Source organism: Jaculus jaculus, chromosome 16, assembly GCF_020740685.1.
Source record: "Jaculus jaculus isolate mJacJac1 chromosome 16, mJacJac1.mat.Y.cur, whole genome shotgun sequence".
In the NCBI taxonomy this organism is placed as follows: Eukaryota; Metazoa; Chordata; class Mammalia; order Rodentia; family Dipodidae; genus Jaculus; species Jaculus jaculus.
The window spans coordinates 68,964,343-68,977,707 of NC_059117.1; the positions used below are offsets into that span (position 1 = coordinate 68,964,343).

General features: G+C 43.6%; 1 protein-coding gene and 1 non-coding gene across 4 annotated transcripts in view; one reads left to right on the forward strand and one right to left on the reverse strand.

The window, feature by feature from the left end:
- Fhit (fragile histidine triad diadenosine triphosphatase) overlaps positions 1-13,365 on the forward strand; it is a 1,635,415-nt gene that overhangs the window by 682,735 nt on the left and 939,315 nt on the right. The window lies entirely within an intron of this gene.
- On the reverse strand, positions 8,644-8,750 carry LOC123455487. The gene has a single exon (XR_006633948.1). It is a non-coding gene; the product is annotated as a U6 spliceosomal RNA (small nuclear RNA).

The following is a 13,365-nucleotide window of genomic DNA, read 5'->3' on the forward strand; positions in this document are numbered from 1 at the left end:
AGGGGTAGACTGCACAGAATTCCTCCTGTCTGTCTGTTATGGAGGTTTGTAAAGAAGCGTCCTGCAGAATTCCTCTCCTCTTATAGAGTTGACCAAAGAAAATTTGATTCATAAATATTTAAATTTTCCTAAGTTTTGTTGTGGCTTTATTATTTTTTTATTTTTTTGATACAATGCTGGTGATCTAAATCCCCCTCCTCTGGCTGTAGTGATCATTTTAAATCAGCAACTTAGAAGATGTATTCTACTTTTGCAATTGATTTTTGTTTTCTTTTAGAAATATTTTTATTTACTAATTAGCAAGCTGTGTGTGTGTGCACACATGCCAGGCCTCTTCCCATTGCAAATGAACTCCAGCTTTGCGTGAGTACTGGGGAATCAAACTCGTGTAGGCTCAGACTCTGTATGTAAATGCCTTTAACTGCTGAGCCATCTTAACAGCCTCCTGAGCTTTGTTTTCAGGGAGCACAAGTAAAAGAGAGTCGCTATCCATAGCCTGACAGATATGTCATTTCCTGGTGGCATCACTAGTCACCTTGGTCTACGAGTTTCTAAATGTGCCCAGAGCGGAGGAGGAACAAGGCGGCTGAGTGACGCGTCACCCACAACAAGCTCCTTCACCTAAAGGAGAATGGCCGAGTCCCCAGAGAAACTAGACTGAGCACAGGGTGCTGGGGGTCGAAGAAGGAGGGCTCCTAATTAATTGAGGCACCATCACAGGTGCTTTCAAGAGGAGACAAGCTAAATGGATTCCCAGCTGGGGAGATGGACCAGTGGTTAAGACACTTGTTTATAAAACCTGCAGGCTCAGGTTTGATTCCCCAGCACCCATGTAAAGCCAGATGCACAAAGTAGAGCATGTGTCCGGAGTTCATTTGCAGTAACAAGAGGCCCTGGCATGCCCACACGTATTCTCTCTCTCTCTCCTAGCAAGTAAATTAAAATATTTAAAAGCATTTATTTAATATTTGAAAACATTCCTACGTAGGATTGCCACTGCTAAATCGAGTCAGTTCACTTAAACCTGATCCCCCAATGTGGCAGATACTTTCTCTTTGGTAGACAAACGTCCAACCAGAAGCAGCTGATGGGATGCAAGAGTTTATTTATTTCAGGCTTACTGATTCCAGGGGAAGCTTCTTCATGGCGTAAGAAGCTGGCTCACTTCCACAGATCCAGGCAAAGTGACACTACCAAACAGTCTGCTAACACCAACAGCCAGAGCTTAAAACCAGTGCTTTACACACCTCGGGGCTGGACTCCAAGATCCACCCACAATGATACACCTTTTCCCCAGCAAGGCTCTGCCCTCTGGAAACTCAAATTGCCAGCTCAATGTTAATAAAAAATGCCTGCATCTGTCTATGAAGCCATGTATTCACACCTGCACACCCTGTGTCCATTGTCCAGGAGAAACCCAGCCGCCACTTCACCTTGTTACTCAGCTCTTTGTCCAGTAAGAAATTACAGTGGCAGACGAAATTGTAGTAAGAATCATGGCTGAGGGAGAAAGAATATCATATGCTATTAATAGAAATTTAGGGATGGAGAGATGGCTTAGTGGTTAAAGTGTTTGCCTGTGAAGCCTAAGGAACCAAGTTTGATTTCCCCAGTACCCATGTAAGCCAGATGCACAAGGTGGCACACATGTCTGGAGTTGGTTTGCAGTATCTGGAGGCCCTAACATGCCAATTCGCTCTCTCTACCTGCCTCTCTCTCTTTCTCTCTAATAATAAATAAATAAAATATTTAAGAAAAGAAATTTAAATTGTCTTAGCCTCTTTGGAGACAAAATTTGACAGTATGTGAAATAAAGATGCATATATTCTTTGCCCTTTCAATTTTGGTCCTATAAATTTATCCTAAAGATAAATCGTCTTGTGTGGGCAAGGACATGCATAAATGTTCCCTGTAGCATCATTTATGTGGTGAAGGTTTGGAGGAAATCTAAATGTGTAGGAAAAGTGAACTGGTCAAGCAATCTATGTGGTACCTGTATGATGTAGGACTGGGGTACTGTTAATAATTATGTGAATGGGGCTGGAGAAATGGCTTAGTGGTTAAGGCATTTGTCTGGGAAGCCTAAGGACTCCAGTTCAATTCCCCAGGACCCACCTAAGCCAGATGCACAAGGGGGCACATATGTCTGTAGTTCATTTACTGTGGCTGGAGGCCCTGGTGTGCCCATTCTCTCTTTCTCTTTGCCTATCTCTCTCTCTCTCAAATAAATAAATATTTTAAAAAAGAATTATGAAAATGTACATATAATGTGGAAAGTGGTCTCCAGGATACTTATGAGGAAGAAATGAACACAGAATAGCGTGCTTAATACCCCCTTTATATAGTGGTAACGGAAAGGAGCACAGAGATAAATGGGTTTCTGGAGGGCAGGAAACAAGCCACTGGACCAGAAAGCCTGGAGTGCAAGGAAAAGGAACTTTCAAATAGCCTCGCGTCTATTTCAATGAGATCTCCAGTGCTTGCATATACCGTGTGACACAGAGTGATATACATGTGAGATTGCAATGAAATGCAGTCATACATTGTTCAATGATCAAGATCATTCTGAGGAACGTGTGGATTTTATCATGTGAACCCCATGAAGTGTACTTACCCAAACTAGGAGGGCTACAGCGTCACTGTGTTAAATAACCTTCCAGAACCGGCACTCCATATGCGGCCTTTCTTTTTGACGAGAAGACAAGAGACGGTATGTGGCACGTGGTATCTGACTGACCATAAGGTTGGCGCCAAGGACACGGCTTTTCCAGTATAATCTGATGAGGGCCTCCCGCTCATGGGCCACCTTCTGTCAGGAGGACGCCTTCCTCACTCTGTTGGACTCTCGTGGGTGATGTGACACACAGGAGTCAGCATTCTGTGACTGTTCTCCATGCACCCGCACTCCAGCTTCCTAAAGTGAATGCTGGAAACCTTAACACATTGACAAATCACTTCTTAGAATTGGTTCAATTTCCCAGGGGAGTTGACCAAACGCAAAGCCCTAGGTGGCATTCAGACGTAGTTGGTTAGGGGTGGGCTGTGGGGCTCTCGGAGGGGTATGATGCTGATGGTTTGCATATTGCTTCTTCCCCTCTTCCTCCTTTCATTCTCCTTCATTACTCCTTCCTTCTGAGAAAGGGAGTGTGGTGTTTCTAGAACCTGCCCTAGAACTCTGAAATCATGTAACGAGGATGACCTGCATTTTAAAGTAAGAGGAAGTCAATTGTTAGCAACTTCATGCATTGTGAATTGAGTAGGTTGAGCTAGTAAATATGGGGAGAAGGAATGCATCTATGTCCAAGTTCAGCTTCCCTAAGGGCTGAGACATTTCCCCCTAAGGTGCCCGTTTGTGATGAGATTTGAATTCTTCCATTCATCCGCATTGCTGCCAAATCCTTCATGGTCTGTGCATGATGGAAGATAGTAATCTGTCTCAAAGCGCAAAGAAGGAAGATTTGAATTATGGACAGCTGACCTTTGGATTTTTTTTTCTACAACTGCTTGAAAATGGAAATAGGGAAAAGTAATGGAAGAGGAATGAAAGGAGAAAAATGAATGGGCTTTGAAGATACGCTTCTTGACGTGGATTCTACCCCTGCCAAACTGGGATACACTGGACCTCAGATAGCTTCTCTCTGTGTTATGTATATGAACTATTATGGTCTGTTTTATCATGGTCAGAGGAAGAAATGAAAAAAAAAATATATATATAAATATATACTCATACAGAGCTGGGCAATGGCTCAGTTGGTAAAGTGCTTGCCTCACCAACATGAAGCCCTGTATTTGCTCCCCAAAACTATTCCAGGCATGGTGTTACGCATCTGACCCAGGCTGAGGTCGTGGCTCAGTGACAGATGTAAGCCCTAGCATTTGGGAGTTGGATACAGACAGATCCCTGGGGCTCACTGCCGGGCCACTCTACCCTAACCAGTGAGCTCCATCCAAATGTCAGACCCTGTCTCACAGAAAGAAAAGGTCTTCCTGAGAAACACCACCCCAGGCTGCCCTCTAGCCTCCACAGGTGCACATACATGTGCACCTGAACACACGTGCATATGCCCACACACGTACACACACACACACACACACACACACAGAATACGGGCTGGAGAGATAGCTAAGCAGTTAAGGCGCTTGCCTGTGAAACTTAAAGACCCATGTTCAACTCTCCAGATCCCAAGTGAGTCAGAAGCACAGAGGTGAAGCCAGTACAAGGTTGCACATGCCCACTAGGTGGGGCAAGTGTCTGAAGTTCAATTACAGTGGCTGAGGCCCTGGCGTGCCAATTCTGTCTCTCTCTCAAATAAAAATAGGGAAATTTTTTTTAAAGAATATATGCATATAGCCTAGCAGAGTGGCTAGTATGTAGCAGAACCTCAATAACTGGTGAGTAGTCATATTAATTAACACAGGAGCGGGACATAGAGGCAGATAATCATCCCAAGGGTTTGTCTGTTAATTCCTTCAGCTCAGTGGACCCATCAGTCAAGACGTGAGTAGAGGACCACACGTGGTTCCACTACAAGTTAACCTTCTTCATGACCTTGATCAAACCATTAAAGTCCTTGGTGCCTTTGTTTCTCCACTGGCAAAATGAGAACGCTCAAGTACGTAACTGCTAAAGACCGGTTCACCTTCCCCTTACGTTTCATTTCGAAGCTCTAGGGACAGAATGAACATGTCATGAACTTCTTTTTAAGTTGGTTTTTTCCTCGTCAATGTCAAACAACTACTCTTCTGGTGAGAGCGTCTCTGATGTCACTGTGGTCCCAGGAGAGCAGGCTTCCCTTTGTCTCTGTTAGACTCTCTCTCTCTCTCTTTTTTTTTTTTTTTTTTTTTTGTGAGGTAGGGTCTCACTTGAGCCCAGACTGACCTGGAATTCACTATGTAGTCTCAGGGTGGCCTTGAACTCACGGTGATCCTCCTACCTCTGCCTCCCGAGTGCTGGTATTAAAGGCGTGCACCACCATGCCCGGCTCACTGTTGGACTCTCTTTAGCCAGAGATGCTTCATGGTTCTTTTCAAATTGTCTTTTTTTTTTTTTTTTTTGAGGTGGGGTCTCACTCTAACCCAGATTGACCTGGAATTCACTCTGTATTCTCAGTGTGGCCTTGAACTCACAGTGATATTCCTACCTCTGCCTCCTGAGTGCTGGAATTAAAGGCATGTGCCACCATTCCCAGCTCATTTATCTTTTAATCTGTGACATTGAAGTTGGTAGACTCATAACGCCTCTGTCCATCTTGATGAGCAATTGTAGAGACGGTCAAATAGACTGCAGGGGGCGTGGTTTGTGGTCTCTCACAGGACTGCTGGTCTCCTACACCATCTTTCTCCATGCACTTTTTTTTGTGGTTTTTCAAGGTAGAGTCTCGCTGTAGCCCAGGCTGACTTGGAATTCACTCTGTAGTCTCGTGCTGGCCTCTAACTCACAGCCATACTCTACCTCTGCCTCCCAAATGCTGGCATTAAAGTTGTGTGCCACCATGCCTGGCCTTCATGCATCTTGGAGGAGGTGAAGATGGGTGGGGAAGGACGCCATAGTCCCCTTTGCATCTTGAGACTCCTGCCACTGTGTGATCCCAGCAGAGCCACAGCATGGTCCCTGCCTTTCTAAGGCTCTGATCTTGTTTAAATCTTGGCTCTGTACTCTAAGCCAGAACTCTTCAAAGTGTGTTTTTTGACGTAGGATTACACTGAGGCATTCAGTAAGAAGAAAATTCTTTTGGTTTAAAAATGTAGTGATGCGAGCTGGGGGTGTGACTCCGTGATAAATAAAGAGTGAGATAGCCTGTTTATAGGCAGGCAGCCAGGGACAGAGCCCAAGGAAAGCGTGGACACCACCCGTGTCTGATCGTTTCATCCAAGATGCCTGCAGGCAACAATTCAGCAGTGTTTCCTGGTTCTTCAAGGCTTCCCAAGCCTGGCACACCTAGGTCAGCCTCTGGAGTCCACCAATGAATCATCCCTCTCCCTTACACACAGGACTCTGAGATTGAGGCTCATCCTAATTGGATGTCTGAGCCATATAAATGCGCCTAACCACGTGCAAAAATCTGCTCCCCTTCCGTTCTGCTGGCTCCTGACTCGCCGGCCCTTGCTTTGGTAAACTTTCCACTGCACAGGCTGGCTGGGAAGGGGGAGTATTTCTCCCTTGTCTGCAGAGTTTCCTGCTTGCTTTCTGCATGGATTTCGTTCTTGGAGGCTTTCTTTTTTTTGCCACATGTGTGATCTTGTGTGATCTCTGACACCCTGTGTGTGGGTCGGGGGGGAGGTGGAGTGAAGGGCATCTTTTCACTTGGGCTCTCATGCTTTGCTATCCGTGTGTGTGTGTGTGTGTGTGTGTGTGTGTGTACACGCCCAGACGTTCCCCTGTGTGAGAGAATTTCTGTCTCTCCCCCTCCCACTTCTCAGCCTGCCTGGGAAGGAGGAGAACCCCATTTGACCTGGGCTTCCTGCTAACCTTCCTGACAATAAGTCTCTTAATTTGCCCTCCTTGGAGTTCACAGTTTCAATTATTTGCTAAGCGGAATAAGAATCCAAACATTGGGTTCTACAGGTCTGGGAACTCCTGCATCTTTATGGCACTTAATTCCTCCCTGATTCCAAAAACCTTTCATAAACTAACAGAGCAAGTGTGAGACTCTGCATTCATTTGTTCCTTAGCATTGAAAACCCAAACACAAACAAAACAACTGTCTATAACACATACACACTATGACACTTTCCTTGGAGAATCCAAAGAAACCGAGGTGGGTGTTGGCACATTTGCATATTAAATGGTCTGAGAAGTTCTCAATGAAAGTACACAAATGTTGAATTTTGTAGTAAGTCCATTGTTGTAATTCTCATAATAGTATTCCAAAGAACTTTCTTTGTGAAATACTTTCACAATGAAAAGTTGCAAGTAACTTAAATTGACCTGTTGCTTACAAATTGTTACAAAGTTTGCCTTAAAAAGGAACAAGTCGGGCTGGAGAGATGACTTTGCAGTTAAGGCCTTGGCCTACAAAGCCAAAGGACCCAGGTTCAATTCTCCAGGACCCACATAAGCCAGATGCACAAGATGGCAGATGCATCTGGAGTTCCTTTGCAGCAACTAGAGGTCCTAGGATGCCCAATCTCTCTCTCTCTCTCAAATAAATAAATAATAAAATATTAAAAAGGAAACAAGTCAAGGCTTAGTGGCTAAGGCGCTTGTTGGCAAAACCAAAGGACCCAGGTTTGATTCCCCAGGGCCCACATAAGCCACATGCACAAGGTGGCTCATGCATCTGGAATTTGTTTGCAGTAACTAGAGGCCCTGGTGCATCCATTCTCTCCCCCCCCCCTTTGCTTCTATCTTTCTCTCACATGAATAAATAAATAAATAATAAAATATATTTTTTAAAGAAGGAACAAGTAAGAATTTATGACCTAAAGTGTTCACTTCATACAGAGGTGTGCATTAGGGTGCCATGCTTGGTTTAATTGGTAGGTGAATTCACAGAGCGCCAAGATATAGTTCTTGTATTCACTGCAAGACTTTCTGAGTCTCAGAATGTCATTTTAATAGTTTGTTCCAGAATGTATGATAAATGTAGAACCCACATGAAGAAAAACACCATGTAAATATAAGTAAGTAGTTCAAATTGTTTATGAACACCCCAGGGTGATTACTACTGTGGCCATATAATGTAAAGAGGTTCAGTAGAGAGGCAATAAAATACTTCTAGGTCTGGCTCCCAAAATTGCTTTCTGAAGGTTAGAGAGGCAGGTAGGTATATTTGCATCTCCACATTTCTGGTTGTACGCATGTGTGAATGTATTGTTGTCAAGGTTCAGGACCATTCAGTCCCTGAGCATTCCCTCTCAAGCAAAGAAAGAAACGTGCTTCAGGATTAAGCTGAGACCACTCAGCTTTAGCCACCATGTGAACTGTTACCGTATTTACTGACAAAGGTGGCTACAGTAACCTTTTAGAGCCCACCTCAGAGTTAAAGTTCCTTTTTTCTTTCCTAACCTGGCAGAGTGAGTTAGAGGGGAAAAAAACAAAACAAAACAAAACAAAAAAAAACCAGTTTTGATGTAAATACAAAATAAACAAGTAAAGTCAAGATGATTTGTTTATATTAGGTTTATGGTCTGTGGTAGTTTGAATAGATGGCCCCCAATATATTCAATGTTTTATTAGTTTGTAGTTGGCATCTGTAGCCACCTGGCTGGAGGCCTGTCACTGGGCAGCTCTTAAGGTGTAGTGGTGAGTTTGAGATTTCAATCTAAAGATATGCAAAGTGTGCCTAGCTGGAGTTCCTGAAGTGTGCTGTGCTGTGTGGCTTTTGGCTTTTAGGCTTGTGCTTCTCTCTCTCTGCTTGGTCCTGTGAAAGCAGGCCAGCTTTTCCTGCCATTATGGAACTTCCCCTGGATCTGTAAGCTTCAATAAATCCCTTCCTCCATAACTGTGCCTGGTCTGAAAGTTCATCTCTATGAACCTGAAGCTGTCTGCTACAGAAGTTGTGGGCTGAGATGAACCTGACCATGTTGATGTTGGTCTTTTGGAATTTTTGTTTTGGAGGAATGGGCATGGACTTGGTACTTGCAACTGAAGATGCCTTCTGGAGTGGTAAGCCAAGTTTTTTTTTTTTTTTTTTTTTTTTTTTAAATATGGAACGCTTCACGAATTTGTGTGTCATCCTTGCGCAGGGGCCATGCTAATCTTCTCTGTATCGTTCCAATTTTAGTATATGTGCTGCCGAAGCGAGCACTAAACCAAGTTTTATGAACTATTGAGATGAGAGTTTGAGAATGCTAAGTGTAGACAATACTGGACTTCGAGGCTTGGTTTCTGAGCTTTCTAATGGGAAGGAAAGACTATAGCGAACTTTGCTGGAACTGGGCTACTAGCATAAAAGGCTGGATGCATTCTGCTGCCCAGAACCAGACAGTTTGATCAAGGTTAAATTTATAATGGACTGATGTGCTTGGCTAAAGATAATTGGACTGAGAGATTTAAGATTTTTAAGCTGTAAAGCCTCAAGCAAGTTAAAATTGCAGGCACTGAGACTTGTCTTAGGTTACTGAACCTGCTATTGTCAAACACATTAGCAATCTTTAAGAAGATGGCCCAACTGCAAAGGCTGCCTGAGGAAAGACTATCATAGAAATGCAAACTCTTTTGGAAGAGTTGACCGGAGAAGGAATCTGCTTTTCAAGGTTACAATTCATTTCATCCCTGAATTAAGAATATGGCTGTGTCCTGCACAACTGATATTGGTTTCAGAAGCATGAAAAATGTGAGGAGTGGTTGTGAGTTGCACATGGTTCCAGAAGCCACTGCTGAGATGTGGAATGATGCAGGTATGATGACCCTGATGGGCTGAAAGAGCCTTTGGAAGATGGACCATGGTTTGCATGGAGACCTGAAGACATTGTGGATATACCAGGACTGTGCAAGGGGTACCATGAGTGCGCTGTTGGCCTCGTGTTCCCTGGCTACTCTGCCCAGCTGGAGGAGCAGAATTGGAAAATCTGGAGACTGTCAGTCTCTGGTTGTATTGGATTTGAACTGAAGAAGTTTGATGTTTGTTTGATGGTGATAGAGTTTGCATTGTTTTAGCCTCTCCTTGCTATGCCTTATACCAGTTAAAAATGTTTATTCTGTGCCTTTATATGTTGAAAGTATTTAATTTGTTTGATTTTATAGGACTCACTATTTTAAGTTGGCCAAGACTTTGGGGACCTTTGAACTGAGTACAATTTACAATGTGTGCTGTTTATAAATCTATTGAGGGCCAGGGGCAGAATGAGGTAGTTTGACTATATGGCCCCCAATACGTTCAGTGCTTTATTAGTTTGTAGTTGGCATCTGTAGTCACCTGGCTGGAGGCAGTGTCACTGGGTGGATCTTAAAGTGTGGTAGGTTTGAGATTTCAACCTAAAGTGTGCCTAGCTGGAATTCTTTAAGTATGCTGTGCTGTGTGGCTTTTAGGCTTGTGCTTCTCTCTTTGTGTTTGGTCCTGTGAAAGCAAGCCAGCTTCTTCTGCCATTATGGAACTTCCCCTGGATCTGCAAGCTTCAATAAATATCCCTTCCTCCATAACTGTGCCTGGGCAAGTTCATCTCAGCGAATTTGAAGCTGTCTGTACATGGTCTCATGCAGTTTAGTAGAATGAGACCAGAATCAAGGAATTGCCTAGAAACAAACATATTTCTCTGAAACATTTTGGCACGGCTTGAAATTGCATTGCAAAGACCTTCATTCAAGTGGAACAAGAACACAAAAGACAGGCTGGAATAATGGGTCAGTGGTTAAGGTGGCTGCTGACAAAGCCAAAGGACTCAGGTTTGATTCCCCAGTACCCATGTAAAGTTGTATGCACAAGGTGGTACATGTGTCTGGAGTTTGTTTGCACTGGCTGGAGGCCCTATTGCACTGATTCTCTGTCTTTCTCTTTCTTCCTTTCTTCCTTCCTTCCTTTCTCTTTTTCCTTGTCTTTCTACTTACCTCTCCATCTCTTTATTTTACACTTTCTCTCACAAATAAATAAAAAATATTTTCTTAAAAAATTAGTGGCTGGAGAGATGGCTTAACAATTAAGGCACTTGACTATGGAGTCTAAGGGCCCAGGTTAGATTTCCCAGGACCCACATAAGCAAGATGCACAAGGTGGTGCATGCATCTGGAGTTCATTTGCAGTGGTTGGAAGCCCTGGATGTACCTTTTCAATCTCTCTCTCTGCCTATGTAGTCTCAGGGTGGCCTTTAACTCACAGCAAACCTCCTGCCTCTCTCTCCCTAGTGCTAGGATTATTGGCATGCACCACCATGGCCCACTTCCTAAAAATTTTAACATGTTATCTTTTAAAAAATATTTTATTTGAATTTATTTATTTGAGAGAGACAGAGTCAGGCAGAGAGGGAGAAAGAGAGAGAGAGAGAAAAAAAATGGGCATGCCAGGGCATCCAGCCACTGTAAACAAAATCCAGACACATGCACCATCTTGTGCATCTGGCTTACATGGGTACTGGGGAATCAAACCTAGGTCCTTTGTCTTTAAAAGCAAGTACCTTAACCACTAAGCCCAAACAAACTACCTTTTGAAAAAAAATTATTTTTTTTTCAAGGTAGGGACTCACTCTAGCCCAGGTAGACCTAGAATTCACTATGTAGTCTCAGGGTGGCCGTGAACTCACAATTATCCTCCTACCTCTGCCTCCTGAGTACTGGGATTAAAGAAGTGTGCCACCACACCCAGCTTAAAGATATATATATATATATATATATATATATATATATATATATATATATATATTACCAGTGTGTGTTCTGCATGTGAATATGTATGCTATATGTATATGGGTACACATGTGTGAATGGGGGCACACGTTCTGTAGTGTGCTCACACATGTTCTGTAGTGCACTCACACATGTGAAGGCCAAAGGTGATTGCTAGGTGCTCATTTTTGGAGACAGTATCTCTACTGAGCCAAAGACTCACCCACTTGGCTAATTTAGCCAGCTGGTCAGTAATTCCTGGGACTACTTCCTTCACTGCCTCCCCAGCACCAGCGTGACAGGTGTATACCACCACACCCAGCTTTTACACGTGAGCTGGGGATCTGAAGGGGATTTTCCCCACAGAGCCATTCCCCTGGCCTCAACAAGCTGTTCTTATGAGCAGGTTTGAGCTGGCTCCAGCAATTCTTCTGTAGCTTTCTAATCTTCTCACCATTCTGTGAGACTGTTTAGTGGAAGGGACGGTAAACCTGTACCTATAGCTGGGAGGTACTTAAAGGCTCTGTGGAAAATGCCTTTGAGAAATAATAGTCAGTGATCTTTAAAGATCCCTTTAAATCCTGGGTGTTGTAATCCTTGCACAAGAAGTTGTTCTAAGATAAAGTATATTGTAATTATATGCGATAAACTATTTTAGGGTAGATATTAAAATTACTCATTACTGTTGATATTTTCTACAATCCTGTGGTGATTGAGCTGGGATGCCTTTACTATAGAGAATTCATGCGCAATATTAAAAGGTGGTATTTGAAGAGGCAGCTGCTTCTGAGGTAGGAGAGGAGGGTACCTGGGGATATCCTAGCTCTTTGAAATGGAGCCATTGTCTGATGAGAGATTTGAATAACATTAGGCAAATATCTCAAGTACAATAAGCCTTTTTTTTTTTTTTTCTAGGAGAGGGGTTGACAGGTCTGACCCACCAACCAAATCTAGTCTGTTTTTGTGTGACTCCTGTGCTAAGGACAGTTTTTGCATTTTTTTTTTACATGCTTACTCAAACCTCATAAAAACAGAGATCCATATTCCACAGAGAAAGCAACACTAAATCTGATGTCTCTCTTGCCCTCTCCTCCCTCTCCCCCAAGGCTCAGGAAGGATCATGGAAGAAGGGCTGGAAAGAGCGTGAGAGTCTCAGGGTGGGTGTGAATACCCCCTACACCATGTTTCTCCTATCCCTGTAAAGACTGATTGACAGGCTTCGTGATCCTCACAATGAATACCAATAATCTCACTGAGGACCTTAAGAAGAACTGAGGTGGGGAAGGGAGTCTATGGGCGCAAACTTTTTATTAAAAAAAATCAGTGAATTAAAAAAGATGGAAGGAGTCATTTAGGACACATGAAGATGGCATAGTACTCATGTTTTAATGACCCTAAGTAAAGTTCTGTTGGAATACTGGCTAGCCCTGTAGCTCCTGCATCTGTCATCTCACTGTGCCATCTCTGGCCACTTCCGTGATACACCGTCTTAGGTGAGAAGAGGCAGCAGAGCTTGGAACCTGCTGAGCTGGAAATGGTTGCCAACCATGGGTCTGGGAAACAAGTCTCTGTGGAAGCGTGACCTGCTAGCTCAAGGCTCTGTATAGTGACTGAGGCCCTCTGGATAGGAATGCCAGACTCATCCTTTATGAGGTTACAAACAGTAACACAAGAAATGTACAGGAGCCGTAAAGAGCTTGAGACAATCCTTGAAATATGTTTGTCTTAAAAACCCACGATATTTAATAAGGAATTTTTCACTTGGCTCAGAACACCTCCTTTTCCTTTTGTAACCTGATACAAAGGGAGAGCCTCTTACTAGCTTGTGCTGGTGTGGTCTGACTCACACGCTCACCTCCTGATGCTCTGTTGGGACTGTTGCAGTCAGTTCCACAGTGCTGGGATGAACATCCAAGCCAGACACAGTTTACTAGAGGAAGGGGTTTGTTTCAAGCTTACAGATCCAGGGGAAGTTTCACACCTGGCAGAAGCAGCAGCTTCCATACATCCAAGCAGAGAGAAACAACCAGACGGCCATCAAGGCACCAGCAGTAGCCAAAACCAAAAGCAGTATGCACAAACCCAGCAGCAAGCAGCAAGGACCC